At 39.8% G+C, this 25456-nt stretch overlaps 1 protein-coding gene across 19 annotated transcripts in view; it reads left to right on the top strand.

Annotated features, from left to right (window-relative positions):
• MEIS1 (Meis homeobox 1) overlaps positions 1-25456 on the top strand; it is a 964979-nt gene that overhangs the window by 719087 nt on the left and 220436 nt on the right. For all 19 annotated transcript variants that reach the window (XM_079941540.1, XM_079941543.1, XM_079941545.1 and 16 more), the window contains one exon: positions 9805-9854. The gene's annotated coding sequence lies outside the window, so the exon portion shown is untranslated. The remainder of the gene's footprint in view (positions 1-9804; positions 9855-25456) is intronic.

The raw sequence follows: 25456 nt of genomic DNA, 5'->3' as shown, positions 1-25456 counted from the left end.
AGGTCAGACACTATAAAACTTTTAGAGGAAAACATAGGCAGAAAATTCTATGACATAAATTACAGCAAGATCCTTTTTGACCCACCTCCTAGAGTAAGGGAAATAAAAACAAAAATAAACAAACGGGACCTAATGAAACTTCAAAGCTTTTGCACAGCAAAGGAAACTATAAACAAGACAAAAAGACAACCCTCAGAATGGGAAAAAATATTTGCAAACCAATCAACGGACAAAGGATTAATCTCCAAAATATATAAACAACTCATGCAGCTCAATATTAAAAAAATAAACAACCCAATCAAAAAATGGGCAGAAGACCTAAAGACACATCTCTCCAAAGAAGACGTACAGATGGCCAAGAGGCACATGAAAAGCTGCTCAACATCACTAATTATTAGAGAAATACAAATCAAAACTACAATGAGATATCACCTCACACCAGTTAGAATGGGCATCATCAGAAAATCCACAAACAACAAATGCTGGAGAGGGTGTGGAGAAAAGGCAACCCTCTTGCACTTTTGGTGGGAATGTAAATTGTTCAGCCACTATGGAGAACAGTATGGAGTTTCCTTCAAAAACTAAAAATAGAATTACCATATGACCCAGCAATCCCACTACTGGGCATATACCCAGAGAAAACCATAATTCAAAAAGACACATGCACCCCAATGTTCATTGCAGCACTGTTTACAATAGCCAGGTCATGGAAGCAACTTAAATGCCCATCAGCAGATGAATGGATAAAGAAGATGTGGTACATATGTACAATGGAGTATTACTTAGCCATAAAAATGAATGAAATTGGGTCATTTGTAGAGACGTGGATGGACCTAGAGATTGCCATACAGAGTGTAGTAAGTCAGAAAGAGAAAAACAGATATAGCATATTAATGCCTATATGCGCAATCTAGAAACATGGTAGAGATGAACTGCTTTGCAAGGCAGAAATAGAGACACAGATATAGAGGACAAACGTATGGACACAAAGGGGGGAAGGGGAGGGTGGTGGTGGGATGAACTGGGAGATTGGGATTGACATATATACATTAATATGTATAAAATAGATAACTAATAAGAACCTTTTAATAAAATTTAAAAAAATAAAATAACTTTTTTTAAAAAATGGGAGGGGGTAAATAAATGTATACTGATACAAAGTTATTACATTATACTTGAAGTGGTATAATATTAATCCAAGGTAGACTGATAACTTAAGAATACACATTTAATTTCTGGAGGAATCATTTAAAAAACTGAAACAAAGATGTGTAGCCGGAAGAAGACAGAAAAGGAGGAACAAAGGAATAAGGAACAGATAGAAGTAATAGGTAAAAACAGCAAGATGGTAAACTCAGACATATGAACAATTATAATACATGTAGATAAAATATACATTGCCATTAATAAGTACATTTGGCCCTTGAACAACATGGGTTTGAGCTGCGTGTGTCCGCTTATAAGTGGATTTGTTTTCAATAAATGCTTTGGAAAATATTTTGGAGATTTGTGACAGTTCGAAAACATCTTGCAAACTGAGTAGCCTAGAAATATCAACAACAAAAAAAGAAAAAGATATGTCATGAATTTGTAAAGTATACATAGATACTAGTGTAGTTTATCATTTACTACCATCAAATATACACAAGTCTATTATAAAATGTTAAAATTTATCAAAACTTATGCACACACTTACAGACCATACATGGTGCCATTCATAGTTGAGAGAAACGTAAAGAAACATAAAGAAGTGGCATTAAATAATAACTGCATAAAATTAACTATAGTATATATGGTACTACTGCAATAATTCCATAGCCACCTCCTGGTGCTATTGTGGTGACCTCAAGTATTTTGAGAATCTTAATACTTAAAACATGTGTGATGCTAATCATCTCTGAGAGAGCATTTTGTCTCTCCGGTAAATTGCCTTTCACAGTAAAAGGTGATCTCTCACAGTTCTCATGTATTTTTTTTCATGTTTAGTGCAATACCATAAACCTTGAAATAACACCATGGGACCCATACTAGGTGCTACTAGTGATGCTAGAAGTTCTCCCAAAAAGCAGAGAAAAGTCATGATATTACATGAAAAAGTTACATTGTTTGATATGCACCGTATAGATTGAGGTCTGTGGCTGCAGTTTCCCACCATTTCAAGATAAATGAATCCAGCCTAAGGATCACTGTGAAAAAACAGCTGCAGCTATGCTAGCAGGCTCAAAAACCTTACACTTTTTGCAAAATACCTTTTTTTTTTTTTTTTTTTTTTTTGCGCGGTACGCGGGCCTCTCACTGCTGCAGCCCCTCCTATTGCGGAGCACAAGCTCCAGACGCACAGGCTCAGCGGCCATGGCTCACGGGCCCAGCCACTCCGCGGCATGTGGGATCTTCCCGGACCGGGGCACGAACCTGCATCCCCTGCATCGGCAGGCGGACTCTCAACCACTGCGCCACCAGGGAAACCCCCAAAATACCTTTTTATCTCATAATGAAAATGCAGCTTTTATGTGGGTGCAGAATTGCCATAAAAAAGGCATACCTGTAGACTCTAATATGATTCAAGAAAAAGTGAAGTCATTATATGACAACTTAAAGCAAAAGGTGAAGGATCTAAAGCTGGAGAATTTAATGCCAGCAAAGGATGGTTTGATAATTTTAGAAAGAGGCTTGAGTTAAAACGTGTCAAGATAACAAGAGAAGTAGCTTCTGCTCACCAAGAGACAGCAGACAAATTCCCAGACACAATTAAGAGAATCATTGAGGAGAAAGGATATTTACCTGAATGGGTTTTTAATGCAGACAAGTGTGCCATACTCTGGGGAATTCCCTGGTGGACCAGCGGTAGGACATTGTGCTTTCACTGGGCCTGGGTTCGATCCCTGTCTGGGAACTAAGATCCCAGAAGCCACATGGCGTGGCCAAGAAAAAAAAAATTCCCGACTCGAAAAAAACATGCCACAAAGGACATTTATTAGTAAGGAAGATAAGGGAGCACCAGCATTTAAGACAATAAGGGATAGGTTAACTCTATGGTTTTGTGCAAATGCAGTTGGGTTTATGATCAGGACTGCCCTTATCTATAAAGCTGCTAACTCCTGAGCCTTGAAGGGAAAAGATAAACACCAACTGCCAGTCCTTTGGTTGTACAACAAGAAGGCCTGGACAGGGCTTCCCAGGTGGCACAGTGGTTGAGAGTCTGCCTGCCGATGCAGGGGACGCGGGTTCGTGCCCCGGTCCGGGAAGATCCCACGTGTCGCAGAGCGGCTGGGCCCGTGAGCCATGGCCACTGAGCCTGCGTGTCCGGAGCCTGTGCTCTGCAATGGGAGAGGCCACAACAGTGAAAGGCCCACGTACCGCAAAAAAAAAAAAAAAAAAGAAGGCCTGGACAACAAGAAAACCCTTTTTTTTGGATTGGTTCCATTGATGCTTTGTCCCCGAAGTCAGGAAGTACCTTTCCAGTAAGTGATTGCCTTTTAAATTTCTTTTGATATTGAACAATACCTCTGGCCACCCAGAGCCCCATGAGTTCAACACCAAAGTCATCAAAGTGGTCTACTTGCTCCCCCAAAATAGTCTTTAATTCAGCCTCTAGATCACTGGGTCATAAGGACCTTTAAAGCTCATTATACACAGCACTCTGTGGAAAGGATTGTCAATCTGTGGAAGAGAACCCCGACAACGAGAATGTCATGAAAGTCTGGAAGGATTACACTATTGGTGATACCATTGTTGGTTGTTATATAAAAAGCCATGTAAGCCATCAAGCCTCAAACAATAAATTTTTGCTGGAGAAAACCATGGCCAGATGTTGTGCATGACTTTACAGGATTTCAGACAGAGCCAATCAAGGAAATCATGAGACTGTGGATATGGCAAAAAATGTTTGGGGGCGGGGGGTGAAGGGTTTCAAGATATGGACCTTGGAGAAGTCTAAGAGCTAACAGAACAGACACCACACCAGAGGAATTAACAGAACATGACTTGGTGGAGAAGAGTGCTTCCAAACCAGGGCCAGATGATGAGGAAGAAGACGTAGAAGCAGTGCCAGAAAACAAGTTGACATTAGATAATCTGGCAGAACAAGTCTCATTCGAGATTGCTTTTGACTGATCTTACGACGTGGACACTTCTATGATACGGGCAGTGAAACTAAAGCAAATGGTGGAAGAAGGATTGGTATCCTATAGACACATTTTTAGAGAACTGAAAAAGCAAAAGGGTCAGACAGAAATTACAATGTATCTCCATAAATTAACATTGAGTGTGCCTCCCTCTCTTGCCTCCCCTTCCATCTCCACCACCTCCTCCGCCTCTGGCACCCCTGAGACAGCAAGACCAACCCCTCCTCTTCCGTCTCTTCCCCAGCCTACTCAACGGGACGACGAGGATGAAGACCTTTATGATGATCCCCTGCCTCTTAATGAGTAATAAATAATCATTATGACATACAAGTAACAAACTTATCTGTTGTGTGTGTGAGTGTCTTCATGTGAAATGTAATAACTATATGGCAAGAACTACATGAGGTGCTTTTGTGTCATCATCACCACCTAAGTACTCATTGTTAGAACATCATGTGCAAGACTTGTATTGAAATGGATAGCCTATCTTTACCTAGGTGTAAGGTGAGTGATATTAAATATAAAGTTGATGATGTGTTACTTTGCTTACTGTTTTATAACTTTGTTTTCAAAGAATTACATTACCGTACAGTACGCCTCTCTCTCTCGTAATTGGAGAAACTGCATATCAGCCTAGCATCACAGGCAAATGGTTTTAAAAAATATAACAATATTTCTGATACTTTATTATGAATATGACTGTAATAGTACATACCATAAAAATGTTATAACAATTCATTCATTAGTGTTAGCCTAGGCTACCATGAGGCAATCATATTGCTTACACTACTAGGCTACCATAAAGCAATCATATTGTTGCTTCTTCGTTATCAATGCATGAATTGTTATACCTGTAAAAAGATATGAATTTCTTTTTCACAGTTTCTTATTTTTCATGTCTAGTGTTAATAATACGTGTAACATCTACAGTGTTTCGTATCCTGTAAGACAGTATTGATATAGATACTGAAGATAATTCATCTTGTAAACAGATGATGTAAACTTACATTATTGATAAATACAGTACAGTACTGTAAATGTTTTTTCTCTTCCTTATGATTGCTTAATATTTTCTTTTCTCTAACTTACTTTATTGTAAGATTGCAGTATGTAATACTTACACAAAATATGTGCTAATAGACGGTTTATGTTATCAGTAAGACTTCCGGTTAACAGTGGGCTGAGTTCAGGGACTTCCCAGGTGGTCCAGTGGTTAAAACTCCATGCTTCCACTGCAGGGGGAATGGGTTCGATCCCTGGTCAGGGGAAAAGATCCCGCATGCCACGCAGCCAAAAACAAACAAACAAGTAAACGAACAAACAGTAGGCTGAGCTTTGGTGGGTGAAAAGTACTACACAAATTTTTAATTGCATGGGGAGTTGGCGCCCCTAACCCCTGCGTTGTTCAAGAGTCAACTGTATAAATTTTTAAGCTGGATAAAAATGCAAACCTCAACCTTATGCTGTCTGAAAGAAATGCACTTCAAATACAACAATACAAAAAGTTTTAAGTAAAAGGATAAGAAATATTTATCATGCAAATACTAATCACAAAAAAGCTGGGGTGACTATATCAATATCAGACAAAGTAGATTTCAGAAAAAGAAATACTATCAAATACAAAAAGGTATATTTAATAATGATAAATGGGTTAATTCATCAGGAAGCCATAGACAAGCATGCCCCTTTTAATAAAGCTTCAAACTGTGAAAGTCAGAAATTGACAGACCTTAAGCAACAAATAGATAAATCCACAATTGTAGTTGGGGAGTTTAACACTCCTCTATCGATATTTGATAGAATAGGTAGAAAAATAATCTTTAAGGGTATAGAAGACCTGTACAACACTAGGAACCTATTTGACCTAATTGATATTGATAGAACACTACCACCAATAATTGCAGAATCCACATTCTTCCCAAGTGTAAATGGAGCCATCAACAGAACAGATCACATGCTGGGCTAAAAAATGTCTCAATAAATTTCAAAGAATTAACACCACAAGAAGTACATTCTCTGACTACAATGTAATTAAATTAGATGTAGATAAAAATAAGAAATCTGAAATACTCCCACATATTTGAAAATTAATAAACTTACTTCTAGATAAACCATAGACCAGAAAGGAAGCCATAGGAAAAATTATAACATATTTTAATCTGAATAATAACAATTGAACACATTAATGTCTGGAGGAATACTGAGGGAAAGTTATAGCTTTAAATGCTTATATTAGCATGTGACCTAAGCTTCTCATGTAAAAAGAAGAGCATATTAAACCAAAAAGTATTTTAAAAGAGATATTAAATAGATAAAAGGAGAAATTAATGACATAGAAAGCAGACAAATAATGGCAAAAATCAACAAAGTCAAAATTTAGATTCTTAAAGGATCAACAAAGTTGATATATAACTAGTCAAAAGTAAAATATGATAAGTAGAATAAAATAAAAAATAGAGAAAACAAATTACTGATTTCAAGAATGACAAAAGGAACATTGCCACAGATCTTACAGACATTAAAGAAATAATTAGGAAATATTAAGAAAAATGTTTGCCAATGAATAGAGCCAACTTAGATGACATGGTCAAATTTCTTAAAAATACAGTTTATGAAAACTGGCTCAAATTTGATTTGTCCCATTTCCATTAAAGAAATTGCATTTGAAATTAAAAACCTTTCTACAGAGAAAACACCAGGCCAAGATGGCTTAATTACTAAGTACAATCAAACATGTAAATAAGAAATAATACCAAACTCCCTAAACTTTTCAAAAAATGAAGGGGGGAGAACAATTCCAAATTTATTTTATGAACCCAGCATAAACCTGATACCAAAGGATGATAAGAACATTACAAAAAAAAAAAAAGACGCAGGATAATATTTCTCAGGAACAGAGATGAAAAAATATTTTTGAACTACTAGCAAAATATATTCCATAATATATAAAAAGGATAATATATCCTGACCAAATGGGGTTTATACCAGGAATGCAAGGTTGGCTTAACACTCAAACATTAGTCAGTGTAATTTACCATATTAATAGCATAAAGTAGAAAAACATATGTTAATCTCAATAGATGTAGAAAAAGTTTTTGACAAGATTCAATGCCCATTCATTATAATAACTCTTGAAAACAAGGACTAGAAGGAAACTTCCTCAGTATGATAAAGACTCTGTGTGGGGTGTGTGGGTGTGTGTGTGGGGGGGTGTGCACAGATACATACACATATTTAAAACCCAGCCTACAGCTAGCATCATAATTATTGGTAAAACATTAAATACGTTTTCTCACCACGGCAAATAAACAAATAAATAAATATAAAAGACATTTAAATTAAGAAAAAAGTAAAACTATCTTTTTCATAGATTACAAAATTATTTTTATGAAAGAAAATCAAAAGGAACTTCAAAAATCTTATAAAACTAAGAGAATTCAGCAGTGGCACAAGATACAAGGTCAATATGTGAAAATCAATTGTATTTGACTTATTGGCAGCAAATATTTAGAAAATGAAAGTACAGTGCCATAGCCAACTGAATTTTACAAAACATATGGAATTATTCAGGAATAAATTTAACAAATGGTGTGTGTAAGCTGTTTACTTTGAAAGCTATAAACATTGCTGAAAACAATCAAAGTAGACCTCAGTGTCTTAAAATGAAAAAAAAAGCAAGTTATGGTATACATATATAACAGAATACTAAACAGTCGTAAAAAAGAATACATTTCTGCCACATGTCACAGCAGTAGACACAAGTTTAAAGAAGCCAGACACTAAAGCATCATGTGCATGTATCCTTTTAATATAAAATTCGAAAAAGGCAAAATTAAATTACGGTGTTAGACATCATTAGAGGGGCTACCTTTGGGGGTTATGACTGGAATTAATAAGGCACGAGGGGGGCTCCTGTGTTTGCTGTTTATGTTCTGTATCTTGATCTTGAACACGATACACAGTGATATATCTAGTTACATCACTGTGTTCACTTTGTTAAATCCTCACGCATATGTACACTTGAGATTTTTCTCACTGAAAGTATGTGTGTTATACCAAAACCAAAGAGTTTGAAAGAAAATGCCCAGATAGCTAGTGGGAGCTATCACAGCACAGGGAGATCAGCTAGGTGGTTTGTGACCACCTAGAGGGGTGGGATAGGGAGGGTGGGAGGGAGGGAGACGCAAGAGGGAAGAGATATGGGAACATATGTATATGTATAACTGAGTCACTTTGTTATAAAGCAGAAACTAACGCGCCATTGTAAAGCAATTATACTCCAATAAAGATGTTAAAAAAAAAATGCCCTCTCCACAGCAGTATAATAAGAATACATCTACTTTTTATCCAGATATTTCATTGCAGTTATTAATGATCATATATAGCAACAGCAAAATCGGACCCTCTTGCTTTTGGTTCACATAATCTATGTTCATTTATGCATTAATTGCTTTATTCAACAGGTATTTATTGATTGTCTCCTCTGGACCAGGCTCTGTTCTCATTGCCAAGATACATAAATGAATTAATCAGATGAACATCCTGGCCCTTGTGGAGCTTACATTCTAGTGGAGAAAGACAGGCGACAAGCACTAAACATACTAGATAAGCAATTGTTAGGCGTATTGGAAATAACAAAGAAAAGAGAATAGAGTCAAGTGAGGAGATCAGAGTGCGGGATGTGTGTGCACTGCTTGGAGGAGTGGTTGGCTTCAGTGACACTGGAGCAAACACTTGAAGATGCTGAGGGAGAGTTAGTTAGGAGGTAAGTATGCCTGGAGGAGAATGAGTGAGAGAAAAGAAGCTAGAGAGGAAGCAAGAAGGTAGGTAATTCAGGGCCAAATCACGTAAATTAATGGAAGGACTTTGACTTTTACTAGTTTTGAGCACAAGTGACATGATCTGATTTAATATTTCAAGAAGACCATACTGGCTGCTGTGTCAGAAGCAGACTAGGGAGACCCATGTAGGAGCAGGCAAAGTGGCTGGGTGTGTATTGAAATATTCCAAGCGAGAAATGGTGACATAGAACAAGATGTGGAGGAGGGTCAGATTCTGGATACACATGGAAGGATTTGCTCACAGATTTCATGTTGGCTTGGAGAGAAGAGATGTAAACAATGACTTCAAGGTTTTGTGACCTGGGAAACTGAAAGATCAATGGAGATGGGGAAGGCTACAAGTGGTGCATGTTTTAGGGTAAGATCAGTTCAGTTTTGGACAGAGACATCTATTGGACATCTCAGAGGAAACGTTAAGTAGGGAGCTGGGTATACATGTCTGGAGTTTAAGAGAGAGGTCTGGAATGAAGTTATAATTTGGGGGGAGTCACCAGCACAGACATAGTGTTTAAAACCTTGAAACTAGGAGAAATCCCTAAGGAAGTGAGTATAGCGAGAGGCCAGGAGCACGGATTAAACCCTGGGGTGCTCCACCGGTAAGAGGTCGGGGGTAACAGGAGAAACTAACAACAGAAATTGAGAAAGGTAGAGGGAAAGCCTAGAAAGTGTTGTATTGGAAAACAAGCAAAGGAAGGTTCAAGGAAGAGGGAGTGACATCTGCATCAACTGAGGTCCTGAATGAGACCCAACGGCATCATTTTATCTGTCTATTTAACTCGGCCTCCATCTCCTTTCTTTAGCTGTTCTTTAGCTGTTCTCCTTTCTTCTCCCCTATCCAGGTATGAAGCACGGAGGTGAGCGAAACCATCTCAGCAGGGTGCTTCTAAAGGTGAGACACCAGCCAACCCAAGAAAATTTGGCCATCACAGGTAGCATCCTAGTCTTCAGAATTTATTGCAAAAATTTGGGTTCGTTTTTATGGAAAGCAAAAAACAAATAATTGATATATGTGAAGAGGTCATGCTACTGCCTTTTTAAGGCTACCCTGTGTGTGGTGTGAAAAAGAACAGAGAGCCTGCAAGGTCTTTCTTGGAGGAACCGAGATAGCGAGACTAAGTGGAAACATGCTCGCATACCCAGCGGACATTCTTGCTGAGCAGAGATTCCACTGGGGCTTGTTTACTACAGGCATCTGTCTCCTGCACTATCAGGAAGTAGCATAAAACAAAACACCCTCTACTGTGTTCAAAGACATTTTCTACACAGCTTTGGATATGACTTGAGAAGGATCTTTATGCCCCAGGTATGAACTTCATCTCACGAGGCCAAAAAGCCCTGAAGCTGGGACCAAAAGGAACCAGGGAACCATGAATTACAGGTGACCGTGGTCACGTTGTTGAGCTTTGGTGAATTCATGAGAGCAGAGTGTGCAGGATAGAGCAGGAGTGGTGCTGATTTGGAATTCCTTCCCAACCAGTGGGTTGTACTGGTATCTCAGAGCAGTGTGCTCAGTCCTGGGCACCACATAAAATGAGGGGCATTGACAAACTAGGACAGCTCCAGAGTACCATGACTGTGACAGCAATGAGTGAATGGAAACTCACATTGCTGGAGAACGATTGGAGGAGTAGTCATGAGTTCTTAAACTGGAATACACTAACCTGAACTAAGATGTATATTTTATAGCTAGATGCATGTGTGCATTTTCCTGATTCCCCACCCAAAAAATGTACCCCAAACAAAAGCGTACTCTATCTAACATGACATAGAGATGTTGACAGGATTTCCTAAATCATCTTCAGATATTAGGAAGCAACACTGTACAAAAGGACTAGCCTTCCCTTGGGCAATGTGTTCTGGTACAGCAAGACAGAACTGGGTTCAAATGCTAGTTTTACCACTAATTACATGTCTTTTCACGCTGAATTTAATCTCTCTGGTCATCTGTTTCTTAGCCAAGACATGGTAATGTGCAACCTAAATGTGCATCAGCAGATGAATGGTAAAGATGTGGTACATGTATACAATGCAATACTACTCAGTCATAAAAAAGAATGAAATAATGCCATTTGCAGCAACATGGATGGACCTAGGCATTATCATACTAAGTGAAGTAAGTCAGACAGAGAAAGACAAATATCATATGATATCACTTATATGTTGAATCTAAAATATGATACAAATGTACTTATTTACCCAACAGAAACAGACTCACAGACAGAAAACAAACTTATGATTACTAAAGAGGAAAGGGGGAGTGAAGGAGGGATAAATTAGGAGTATGGGATTAGCAGGTACAAACTATTACATATAAAATAGATAAACAACAAGGTCCTACTGTATAGCGCAGGGAACTATATTCAATATCCTGTAATAAACCATGATGGAAAAGAATATGAAAAAAGTATAGATATAGATATAATACTTTGCTGTACAGCAGAAACTAACACGGCATTGTAAATCAACTATACTTCAATAAAGAAGGGGAAAAAATGGAAATTAATACTCATCTTGAGAGGGTTCATAGGGAGCGAAGTGCTGTATTAGATACTTGGCCCTTTCTACATGGTAGCTAGTATTCCTAACCTGCATGACACCTGATACCCTAGTCAGGACGAGTGAGTAAAAGCCACAAAGAGAAAGATTTGAGCTCAAATTTTTTTCCAGCCTAATAACTTGAACTACTTTTTTGAACGGAATGAACCGCTCTGTGGAATTCCGAGCAACCGTCTCCAAGGCGCTCGTGTACAGACTAGATAGCCAAAGTTCTCAGAGACATTGTAAAACAATTACTGGTGCTGATGGGATTGAGGGTTGTTTAACTAAACAATCTCTGAGGCCTTTTCTCTAAAAGTGAAAATCTTGTAATTCTAGGCTTCAGCCTCTGCCGTATGCCTCTTGTATCTCTGAAAAATGTTTCTGGCACTCCTCTGTGCCACTGATGACCCTAGAAATATTCTCAGGCTATCCTGAGGACTGAAGAGACCACGTGGAAGTGTTTTCTAAACCATAAAGCATCATCTACGTACGAGGGATTGTTTTCTGAATTTAGACTCAGCAGTCCATATAATCCCTTACAGTAGACCTTCGTTTTCCTCCTGCAAATCCATATCTCTTTTTTCAGTTAGAGAGAAAATTAGGAGCCTTCCAAGCACAGATAATCTCAATAGGACTTGTTTTGCATATTCAAAGGGTTCAACTACATAAACTGAAGAGGTGGAAATCATGGCTGCCTGCTGTGTCTGATTCATCCAGAGGCTTTTTTTTTTTTTTTTTTTTTTTTTACTTTCTGCATCATTTAAATGGAAAATCTTTATAGTCCAATTGTATCAGGTGAGTGCCATGTTATTCTTCGATGCCTCAGATCCCTGTTCCACTCATGAGCTGGGACTGAATGCATAATTTAGATTCTATCGTAAAGAGGAACAAATAGCCCTGGTGAAAATAACCAGAAGAGAATTAAATTAGGGGAGTATTAGAGATGCAAGCCTGGGTGAATAGCTACTGATTCTTGTTGGATAATTTAGCAGACCAGCCACCTAGGAAAACACTTTGATTCTAACTATTTGTGTAACCGCTATATAAGCCAATAGCCAGGACCATGGCTGAGTGGTGTCCGTAATCTCAGCAGCCCAGGCCTGGAGTCACTCAGCTCCAACAGAGCCAAGCGACTGTGTGGTCTAGGCTTCGTTCCTGCAACTTCTGTGCGCTTCGATGTCTTTAGCTATAAAATGAAGATTGGAAGACATGAATTCAAGGCACTTCCAATCGTCAACATATTTTGCCTCCTGATAATAATACACATGGCTATTTCTATTCAGATTTATGGATTTGACCTGAGCTATCAAAACTTGTTAATCTAACCCCAATGATAAACAGTCATGGAATATGGGTAGTTGCCTCAGGTGCCAAGCGTTGGGGACCTTATATAAGTCGGTGGCTCAGAAAGATAGTCCTTAGCAAAAAGGAGAGCTATCTATACGCTGACAGGTGAAGCTCCTATACTTTCAGTCTGGAATCACTGATCTCCACTTGTTCTGGTCCCCAAGAAAAGTAGATGGATCAGTTGCACTCTTATAATCATATGTGCTCAGCCTCTATGATCATTATATGCTACAGTTTTGCTCTCAAGTCTCTCTTTGATTTATCAAAATGTCTGCTGGGTGGAAGGTGTGGAAATAGGGGGACATATAATACGATTTGCTCTGAGCTCTACATGCCCCAGAGATGGCTCCAAATACCCAACTCTTAGGGGCAGTCAATCTTAGAAACAGTTCTCTCTTTCTGCATTTCACTTACTACTTCTGACATTACATTATACATTTGTTTGTTTATGTACATCTCACTAAGATGTTAACCGAAACTCCTTAAAGTTACGGATTTTATCTCTCTTATTCACCAATATATCCCCAGGGCCTAGAAATTATACATAAAATGGTTGCAGTTTAGAGGATTATGGCATCCAGAGCCCTCTATCTCCTCCCTTCCTTTCCTCCATCCTCCAGGGACTCCATGGAATGCTAAAGCTGCTCACAGGTGGTATCTTTTCCTTTCATAGAAGAGAAAACTGAAAGCCAGAAATGTTCAGTGTTTGTTTAAGGCCACAAAGCCAGTTAGTGGCAGGGATGCCATGACTCTGTTCCTAATGTACTTTCCAGCCTGCCAAACCACCAAGAAGCCTTCGTAAGCAGATAACCCCATTCCTCAGGGACTCTTCCCATTTGCTTATGCGTTAAACAGGAAACTCATTTCTTTTTAACATTTTTGTCCATCGTTGCCAGTCTCTTAAAAAGATCTGGGTGCAGATGCCTTTCCTGGGTCTCCACCCAGGACCATTTACTCTCCAAAGGAGCTGGAGACCAACTCTTCCATTCCCGCTCCCAACCTGGGACAGAAACTCTGCCCTCCCTCCATGACGGCTGGCTCTCTCTGGGCCATCAGGGGAGAAGGCTATGACAGGGCAGAGCCTGTGGCACTCCTGCTGATGAAGAAATCTCCCAGATCGTAAGTCCGGCTGTTAACTCAAATGACAGTGACCAAGGAGGAATAGCAGAAACAGACACCTCAAGCTCCCAGTTATGGTGACTGTGATGGGGTTCAGTGTCAGGGCCCATGAGTCACCCTTTGCTTGGCTAAGGAAGCCTGCAGCCTGAAGATTTAATGGAGATTGACAAGAGTGGAGATCTTCCCATCAGAAAAGTGTCAAAGACTCCAAAAGACCCCTGAGAAGTGACATCCTTCAACTGGGAGGAAGGGACAGGGATGAAAGAAAAAGAATGGCTGGGTTCTTACCAGGCAAGCTGGTTCCTATTTAAAATATGAAAGATGAGAAACAAGGGCATAACAACAAGGACTGTTGTGACTGTTTTAACTAGAGAAGAATCAATACTATGTGTTATGGATGAAAGATGGTTTGGCTGTGTTTACTTCCACCGACTGTTGCTTGTAAACATGCGTGCCCAGCCCTGTCAGTTCATCTTTTACAGCCTACGTGTCGTTTATCGAAGGGCCAACCAGGGCCAGGGAGCTTGGGGACAGACTACTACAAGGGTGGGAAGGAATTTCTGAAGCACCCTGGAGTACAGCAAAGGAGGGGAGGAGCTCAATGCCTTCCCTGCCAGCCTCTGGGAACCCTCCTTTCAGCCTCTGCGTTAAGGAGGTACTATAAAGAGAACAACTGGGACTGAAGGGTAAGAAAGGCAGAAGGAAAAGGAAGAATTGAGAACAGAAAAGAAGAAACAAAATAGCACAGACTCCCAGGCATAACCATGAGACTGCTGCACACAGATCTTATCTACAGCTTAGACATTCTGGAGCTCAATGCAAACCCATCTTGGTCAAAAGAGATAATTTGGGTTATTTATGAATGGTGACATTATGGTTGATTTTTATTTCCATCTTTATACTTTTTCTCCATTTTCCATTTTTTTCTACGATGAGCATATATTACTTATATTAGTCCCCAAAGATGGCTTTACCACTTATAAGCTGTGCTTTCTTGGACAACTGTCCTAACTTCTGAACCTTAGTTGCCTCATCTGTAGAATGGGGGTTAATATATCAACATAGTTTTTATAGTAGTTTTCAGGAACCAGGCACAGTTATAAACATATAGTAAATACTTAGCAAATAGCCATTGTTATGTTATCATAAAAATGACATTTTATTTTTCAAAAAGCTAGGGAGAAAAAAATAAGATCACCAAAAGTCCAAGCATACCTTCAGAAAGGCCTTTCCCATCACTTTGACCTCTCTTCCAACCTTTGCCACTTTATCAAATTTCACTTACTAGGTGGTTTTTCTAAAAAGAATCAAAAGAAGCACCAGCCACCAGACCTCACTCAGCATCACCGAGTTTGGAATTGGGTCCAAATCCTCCAGTGTACTGGCCCTTTGGGCCATCTCTTGCAGTGGGGCATCTCTTCTTCGTTTGCCAAGCTAACCTCTGCTAAGGTTTCAATCAGTCATTTCACTGCAGGGATTTGAACTACCTATAGGGATTTGAATTCTTGGGTGTTCCCTCTGAACTGACTTTCTCTTTGATCTGTCTCTCATTGAAACATTGTATGTTCACCAACTAACACAGTTATGGAGGGCACAGAATACTCCAGTTTTCTGGTCCCCATTTCCTTGGGTGAAACCAGGGATTGGATGTAATGTTACTTCTGCTTAGAGTATTCTGTGTGGTCAAAGTTATTCTGTTTTTCCCTCCAACCAATATGCTACTTCTTTCAGGCAGTGTTTTAAGCCTTTATTTAAAGCTGATTTTTCACTATTTTTACCCTTTATGAGTAATTTCAGTCATCATCAACGTATGAGAGATAAAACGTTGCCCCTCAGTGCCTTTCTAGGTGGAGGAGTATGTAAATTCTGGAGACACAAATGACCTGACAGAAATAAAGACAAGACCCCCTTCAGGTCTGTCCATGCAAAGTCAAGTGGAGACCCAGAACACGGAGGCGTACGTATGTCACATATTTACAGGACTTGGTGTGATATATAGCCAAGAACCTTTTATTAAGCTCAGCTTAGAAACTGTCTGACAGAGGGGAGAGAAGAAGGTAATATTATAGTAGAAATATTACAACATAGTAGTTCATTTTCCAAACAGCCATCAGTATATTTTCAGGTTCCCAGTGACCAACACCAGTAATATGTCTTTGAAGACATTCAGGGAAGCATTTCAAGAGTAATGTTAGAAAAAAGGGCACACATTTATCAAGTAACAGAAAGTCAACTGCTCTTGAAGTCACTTCTTGGCAAGTAACACTTTAGAATGATGAGAACACAGAAAGAATCTCTAATGAAGAACTACTGGTTGGTTGTAAGACTTTAAAGGGTCAAGGATATTTTTTAATGATATGCTAAAGATAATGTGTTTGGAGATGTATTTGAGTTTCAGGTCTAAAACTGAAAGGGAAGGGAAGCAGAGAAGGAGTGAAAGATCTGGGCCTGAATTATAGGCTCATTATGATACACTCAACAAGAAGGTTAATAGAAAGTTGGAGGACTCACACTTCTGAATTTCAAAACTTATTACAAAGCTACAGTGATCAAAAAAATATGGTACTGGCATAAGGATAGACATATAGACCGATAGAATAGAATTGAGACTCTGTACATCTACGGTCAATTGCTTTTCAACAAGAGTGCTAATACCATTCAATAGGGAAACAATAGAATTTTCTACAAAGTGTGCTGGGACAGCTAGATATCCACACGCAATAGAATGAAGGTGGGCCCCCACCTCACACCGTATACAGAACTTAATTCAAAATGGATCAAAGATCTAAATAGAAGAGGTAAAATGATCAAACTCTTAGAATAAACCATAGGGATAAATTTTCAAAATCTTGAATATGGCAATGTATTCTTAGATATGACACCTCCAAAGCAGGAATAAAAATAATTAAGTTGGACTTACTGAAAATTAATAATTTTATGTATCAAAGGACATTATCAATAAAATGAAAAGACAACCTGCAATATGGAAGAAAATATGTACAAATCATGTATCTGATAAGAGTCCTAGTGTCCAGAAAATATAAGTAACTCTCATAACTCAACAACAGAAAGACAAACGATTTGTAAATGGGCAAAGCACTTGAATAGACATTTCTCCAAAGAAAATATACACGTGGCCAACAGGCACATGAAAAGATGCTCACCATCATTAGTCATTAGGAAAATGTAAATCAAAACCACAGCAAGTTACCACTTCATGTCCTCTAGGAAACTGTGCATTGCTGGTGGGAATATAAAATGGCTCAGCCACTGTAGAAAACAGTTTGGCAGTTCCTCACAAATTGAGACATAGAATTACCATGTGACCTAGCAATTCTACTCCTAGGTATCTACCCCAAAGAATTGAAAACACCTATTTTCAATTTGTTCTCAAATATATGTACATGAAAGTTCATAGCAACACTGTGCACAGTAGCCAGTCCAAATGTTCATTAATGTATGAAGGGATAAGCAAATTATTGTATATACATAAAATGGAATATTAATTCAGCTATAAAAAAAGATGAAGCTTATGTAACTTATGAAAGCTACAATGTGAATGAACCTCAAAAATATCACACGAAGTGGAAGAAGCTGGACACAAAGAGTTACATGTTGTACGATTCTATTCATAGAAAGTATCCAGAACAGGTAAATTCATAGCAATAGAAAGTGAATTGGTGGTTGCCAGGGGCTGAGAGACGGGGGAAATGGAGACTAACTGCATAATGAATACAAAGTATTTGGGGGGGGTGATGAAAATGTTTTGGAACTAGATAGAGGTGGCTGTTACCCAACATTGTGAATTGTACTAAATGTCATTAAGTTGTTCACTCTAAAATATTAATTTTATATTATTCAAATTTCACCTTAATTTTAAAAATAATTAAATAAATACAAATCAATTTAAAGGCAATTAATAACAACAACAACAAAACCAAAGAGGTCTGGTAAAATATGGCCGAGACAAGGCGCATATGTCAGTGCACATGGATGGAGCTGCTCCTCTCTGTCTTTCATCTGAGACACCCTCCATGCTCCTGGCAGTTCCCGCGTGGCCTCCTCTCCCAGCCAACCTCCCAGGCAGCAACTTTAAAGTTGCTGGTCCCCCTAACCCCCACCTCCCACCCTGCCTTTTGGCTGTAAAAGCAAATATGCAATTTTGAGGAGGGAAGGGGTGAGGGAGATCATTTTCTCATAATAGACCAAACCACCCAGGCCAGTGATACTGGGGTAAAAAAAATACTAAAGTTATAGGTTAAGGAACTGAGTGCTAGAGACTTTTGTAATTGTGATGATTACAGGACTTACAGGGACTGACATTGTAAAACAGCTATTACTTTTTTTTTTTTTTTTTTTAGAAGCAAACCCACATACCTAGCACTCGTGTTCAACTGTGTATGGAACCTTCCATCTCTCACTCTGGTTGCTTCTCATTCCGTCCTATGGAAATAACTCTGCTTGACAGCATATGCAGAAGTAATGGATGGGTATCTCTGGATCAGGATCTTGACATGCACACATGTCTCCATGGTCCAGTCTTATTCTCAGTTTGTTAATAATTTCGTCTAGTCAGGCCTTCCTACTGTTCAGAAAATCTCACTCCTGTGGCTTCTTGGCTAGTTTTGAGGAGTCACTATATGAGGTGAGTGAACTTGGCAGTGTGCTGGTATTTAAACTGTGGTCAGACAGTGGAAAAAAAATAAAAGAGCGGGGTTAGTTAGTTCATAAAAGACCTTCATTAATGATACTCTTTTCCCTGTCTTCCCGGGGAGGGTATAAAACATATGTGTTCACATCCAAAATAAAAATGGAGGTGCTGGGGATTATTATTTTTACGTGTCTCATTTTAAGGAAGAAATAAAAAGATACATGAAATGAAAAGATGCTTAATACAATGTGGTGACTTTGTTCCAGAGAAACATTTGGGCCCTTTCCCTGGGAAAGCGGGTTAAAAGGTTGTCAATGCTTTCTCCAGGGGCTTCGTCTGACGGTGAACATGTGTTTCCTCCCTTTAATCGACTCGCCAGTAGCCAGAAAGCTGCTTGTTTTCTGCAGAGGTTGTCAAAAATGATTTCAGTCTGGAGACGATGAATGATAAAAGAGGTTTTCAAACACGGTTTTGTACTGTAGCATTCGCAGCCCCAAAGAGGAAAGATTGTATTACAATCGCAGTGCAAAGGGCCATGCTCCCCTGGCAAGCAAACAGCCTCCTTCAACCTGTTTGATGCGTCCTGGTATCTCAGGGAGCAGGAAAATGCAGGGCAGGACTCCATGAAGAGGATGGCCTAGAAAAGCGGGGCTGCGGAGCTGCACCCCGTGGAAGAGGAAAGTGCCAGAACCTCTCCCGGAGTTCTTCTTTTCCACTGTCCACGTGTGTCTGATTCTGTCGGAGAGCTGCTGGCAGGGTCAAGTGCGGGACAGACTTCCAAGATGGGAACAGCATCAGGCGCACAGCGGCAGCCACGGCTTCTCAGCGATGACCCCGCTCTGCTGTGGCAGCAGGCAGGGTGCCCAGGTACCATCCATATGTCCTCCCCTGGATTTATGGGCATCATAAGCTGGTATTGTTGGGGTTTGTGATTAGAAAACTCAAGAGGTTAGTTATGCCTTTCCAAAACACGCGACGCAACCCTAAGCATGTGAAGAAAAATGAGGCTCATATCCTCCCACATTTCCACTTTCTCAAGAAGCGGGGGGAAAGCCATGGTCATTTCAGTTCAACAGTTCCACCTGTGGAAAGCCCAGTAAGGTAAACTTGGAACATAGCAGACAGATAATAAACTCAGCAGTTATTATTTGCATTTTCAAGCATAAGATTATATCCTTCACTTTACACACAAGTAAGGATTCAGGGCTGAGTTACTTGGGCCCAAAGAACCTCCCTGGGGCACGTAGGAGATTCAAAAACAAAAACAAAATTTGATTTTTCTGTAGCTTTTCAGAAACACATCAATGATATAAATCAAGGTGTTGGGTACAACCACTCTTAACAACTTCCTGGTAAACTCCTGAACTGAAAAAGAAAAACCTAGATAAAAGTTTCAACCCAAGGCTGAAAGCCTGTTTCACACAGAAGGTTTTTATTATTATCTTCTTAATGACATACATGGACTTGATTTAAATCTTTTTCCTCTGCTTACATAGCCAGATTCCATAACATCTCCTGAGCAGTAACTTGTCTTCCTTTCTTGATTATTTCTGACAATATTTTAAAATATTTTTAGCTCACCAGTGGCAAATATTTCTGCCCCTGCAGAAAGATCGGTCTCATACGCAGCAACTGCATCCAGTAGCCCAGAAAACCAGAGAGAGGAGACTGGGGCAAGCTGAGCACTGAAGTGGCATTTCCGTCTGACTCTCATTTCTTTGCTAGCTCCACAATTTTATCACCACACAACTCATGCTCTGAATATAATCAGGAAAGGAGTGTGGATGGGGAGGGTAAGAGGCACCACACAACAGGTGCACGGACAGAGTTGGGTTTTACCTCTCAAATAGTTCTTCCAGATTCCAATCATAAATATAATGTAGGTTCCGGCTTTCACCATCTGAGCTAACGGCATATGCCACGAGCTGACTTATGTGACAGTCTCAGGGAAGAACAAACTTTCAACCAGTAGCATCCTCTGCAAAGTCTGAGCTGATGCTGTTCACGGTGCCAACGTATTTGGCCAATGTCAGAGCGATTTGGCTAAGTGGGCTCAATCAACTGCTTTCGGTCTACTGTGGTTCATAATCCCTATTCAGGATGGAGCGTGCTGCAGCCTAATGAACGCAGTAATGGAATCCTTGTGTATGTTTTTCCACAGCAGGGCACAGATTAGCATAAGTGTCATATTCTGTAGGTTTGCCCACTCTTATTTCTCGGACGTTGCATACAGTGGGAATTTTTCAACTGGATAATAATAAGATGAATATGGCCTACATATGCAGAGCGAGCACACCATTTTTAGAAAGTGATCTGTAACAAATCTCTCCTGGAGGTGCACTATGATAGATTGACTCTGCACTTTTGCTAAAAAATGTAATTTTTTACACCAAGGATCCTGTAATCTGAGAAAGGAAGAATTAGATTGAATTTCATGTGGAGTTTTAAAGAATGCTGTCACTTTCGACCATGGGGTTGAGGGGTACCTTATAGCTCTCCCGGTTTCCCATACTCATAGTGAGTTCAAAGTTCTGTTTGCACGTCATGATTACTCAGAGCTGAGGTTTTGTTCTCAGAGAAGCCAAATGGGAGGAAAAGATACTCTTGATGGGAACATTTCTTGGAGAGAAACAGGAGAGGGGGTGGAGTGATTGAAAAAGCCAACTCACTCACTTGTTTTACTTTGAGGGTTAGACGCTAACTGGAAAGGCATTTTCTTCCTAGAGTCCTCAGGAAAGCATTCCTCAGTAAATACAAGTGGGATTATTCAGATGTTCCCTTAAGGTGGGAATTAGACCTCAGAGCACTCATACCATTTTGTATTTCTAGCAAACCATCATCACGCTTTCTGACTCTAAGCAATAAGGAATGGTCCCTGTGTCTGTGATGTCAGCAAAACTTAAGTTAAACTTACGATAAATGTCGAAGCCCCGCCACCCTTCACGTCCCTTTCTGCTATCATTGCAAAGGTGGCTTATTTAGTCTGAATCATTGGCCTCGTCAGGTCCTACGGATGAAATTCCATAGATTTTTTTTTTATTCCAATTGGTCTATGATTTGGCCCATATAGCCAATGGGCTAGGGAGAGAATGGCAGGTTAAAGGTGAGAGAACTCTCAGTGAACTTACCCCTCCTACCTCCTTAAAGAAAAGGATGCTGCTTCTGAGAGTCCCCAGGTTTATGACTTCATTAAGGAGAGTGTATGTTTGTCGCATGCACACCACCTAAGTGGCGGTTTAGTATGACTAATCAAAGAGGTTTTCCCGGCACCCAGTAAGTATCAATATATATAGGCCGGGATAGCAAAGCATGTCTTGAAGCTTTAAAGCATGGCGGCAGGGGACCAGCCAAAGCCTATTAATCAGTCTAAAGCAAGTGCTGCCTCTCTCTCATATTTTAATCTCCTCCTTTCTGCTGTGTTAAAGAAATTATATCTGTGGCTGAAATAACATTTAGAAGCAAAATTGTTTGCCAAGTGCATGAGACAATCAAACCAGTCGTTTAGAGTTATGGAATTAAATATGAATCTCATTTACCTTTATTATCCATGCATTTCTCACTAATCTTCATAACTCAGACTATTTAAACTTCATTGAAAATGTAGCCAGTAATGGTGTGTCATTAATATATGTTTGTAAAGATTCCAGGCTGAGCTGAGCAAATTGTAAGAAAGTCAGCCCATCTCCTTTTGTGTTTGGGAGGTGGAGAGAGACCAGACTGGAGGATCTAGGCTGCCCTGCTTCGATGTCTTCCAGGACAACCAAATTCCAGTTGCCAGCTTTCTTCCCAAGCATCTCTTCCTTGCAGAAAGGTATCAGCAGAAGGAGGCTTTCCAAAAGAAAAATGCTCCAGCACCGGCCTCCATGTTGACATATCTTTAAGTCAGCTTTCCAGCAACAAATGCCACCAAGCTAGTTAACTGAGACCACCGACAGCAGAAGGAATTCACGTTGGAAATTTCACGGAGGCAGAATCCTCCCGGCCCCGCCTCAAGCCCCTTTTAATCTCATCATCCAGCCCCTCGAATATGGTAGGAAAAGACTGGGTGGCAAGTGTATTTAAGACTCTGATGAAAAGGGCTGTTAAGTCAACCTTGGTAACTTAACTGAAACAGTATATGTGTAAATCCATCGAAAATCCCTGGCCTTTTACAACTCCTATCCCAATGGAAATCAGATCATAGGACAGTTTACAAGAGACCACGATTCATTTGAATAAAGACCCATGACAGCACAGCCCTGGATTATTTGAAATTTTAGTAACCTAAGCTTTAAAAATATTCTAAAAGCAAAATAACAAGGGGCAGATAATTGCCATGAGCTAATTACTTATGATATTTCATATATATAATCGGCGAACAATCTCCGTAAATGTCAGCTTGTGGCACTTCAGCAATCACTTGTAATTTTTATTGTTTAAAGAAATGTCAACATTTCCATTTTCTCCGACTTTAGTTAACCTGGGCCCTGCACATGGCTAAAAGGGCCACCAGAAGGGCACGTTACACTGTCCTTTTATAGTGTTTCATAGTTTCCTAGCTAGGCCAGTCCCTGGTTGAGCCATAATTTTGCTACTTAAGAAAAAAAGCATAAAGTATGTGTAAGGCAATTTAAATATTAAAATCAAAGATGATAGATGCAGTCATGATTTTCCGAACAAGTAGATTTCATTTGTATTTCAATTTATCTTTTCATAAGCTTGGGGGAAAAATTCAGGAGATTGGGAAATTTGTTTGCTAGTTTATTCCTTTTACTTCTCCTCCCCAGCCACTTGGAAATAATTCCTGTGAACAAAGGAACTTGACTAGAAGTGTAGATGAAGTATAGTGTAGAGAAGAAAGAAGGTCAGAAGGTGATGGTCAGTGGAAACAAGACCAGAGCCAGGCGGATCCAAAGCCCACCACCACCATGACCCCATAACCTCAGGACCATGACCCAGACCTCAGGCTGCACAAGGTCTCAGAATCCCATTTGCACTTCAGTGTGAATCAGATGGCTTCCCTCATCCATCCCCGAGCATGGTTTCACCAGAGACAGTGGTACCTAAGTAAGGCGTGTTCCCAGCACCAGGAAGAGGCTTAGGAAGGTTGACACAGAGAGGCAGGGGCTGCACTTCCCAACTCTGAACTGGGGGTTAAGAAAGGTTGTGGCCAGGGTGGCATCTGAGAAGCGAGGGGCCTGGGGGAGGGAATCTGGACGCTCGGGGATAACAAGGGGACCCAATGGGAAGACAGACGCAAAGGAGTCTGGAAAGAACATGGGCTGTAGTAGCAGCCTCTCTTAGCAGGGAAGAGGCAGGGCAACCTCGGTCCCCACAGAGGGGCAAGAGCAGAGCTCTGGGGAAACGGGCAGCAGGACTGCTCCCTGGGCAGGGTTGTCTCTTTGCAGAGCCAGGATAGAGATCAAAATCCATGCTTTCCAGAGCCCATTCACGCAGTCCAGTTGACTCCACCCTCTTTTCCTCGACCTTGCCAATTTGGGGAACCTTATCATTGGTGTCTTCTCCATTAGTGGGTATTAAAAGTCCTGTAATCAGTCCAAATCTCATCCTTGGAATCAACAACTTTTTGGTTTGGAGCTTCAACAGATGAAGTGGGTGGCAGATGGGGCCGGTGTGAAAAGAGGAAAGATAAGAGAATGCAAAAGGTCTGTCAGTGAATGGAAGTGAAAAAAAGAAATTTACGTCTGTATGGGCAAATTCTCACCTACTGGCAATTCAACGGGGGGGGGGGGGGGGGGGGGGGAAAGAAAAAGATTATCTGAGTAAAGGACAACATCAACACTTACTTGACTAAATCCAACCAAAAATAGAAATCTTATTGAGGGTTAAAGGGGAATAAGTTGAAACGTGTGGACTCTAAGATTAATTTGGTACTATGTTTAGACTTGTTTTAGCATTCTAGATTTAAAGGATACTCTATAAAAACTTTACACTTAAAAAATCAAGTTTAGCTTCTAAAGAGAATTCTGCATTTCTTTGGAAAGTTGAAAATAAATTCCTTAGCATGATTTTGCCTTTGCAATGTGGGGTATTTTTCCCCCTTTTGGAGCTCTGCATTGTATTCAGTGAAGCACAGATTTGAGCAATTTTATTCAGGTTTGAAAGAATAGAGGCACCGCGAAAAAACAAAATCCTCATGTCCCAGTTTGGCATGAATGCCAGAAGATGAAAATTCTTGAGAGGACCGTCATTAAACCCCTAGTGAATGCTAACATTACATCCTTCTTCCAAAGCCTGTGATGATAGAATGAGTCAGGGAAGGAAAGGCATTTAAATAAGTGATAGAAGGAATCAAAATTACCGATTAAGAAAGGCTCAGTAACTGAGGGGCAAGTGAGTTCTCAGAAATATATAGCCAGGAACCAGTGGTCAATGGGTCGTTTCTTACATTCCTGTTTATTTGGGCAAAGTATGACACTTGGATCCTGGATTTGGCTAGTGCAAAGTTTTAAAAGCAAACATATTTTCCATTTTAGACTTACATTCATCTTAAAACTTTGTTTTCTTTAGTAATACACTGTATGCCTCTATTCTATTCTGGTAATATGTTTTAGTCTTTTTATATCAGCATCTTTAGGCTTAAACTACTGTGCACCTTTCCGGGCTGCAATTGAAACATGATTACTAATTTACAGAATCCTTGAAAGAAAATGTTAGTGAAGTTCAAGAACTGGGAACGAAGTATTTTAGCACACTAGAAGTGTTTTCAGGTCAATTTATAATTTTTGGAAAATTTTTTCCAGATTTGTAATTCATCAAGCATTGAACATAAATGACGGCTCATTAAATGTATGTGTTGATTGAAAAACATTTTTTATAAAGCCATGATATGTTTG

This window comes from Stenella coeruleoalba (genome assembly GCF_951394435.1).
Source record: "Stenella coeruleoalba genome assembly, chromosome: 13".
NCBI classification, from domain to species: domain Eukaryota; kingdom Metazoa; phylum Chordata; class Mammalia; order Artiodactyla; family Delphinidae; genus Stenella; species Stenella coeruleoalba.
This window is presented reverse-complemented; position numbering and strand designations above follow the sequence as displayed.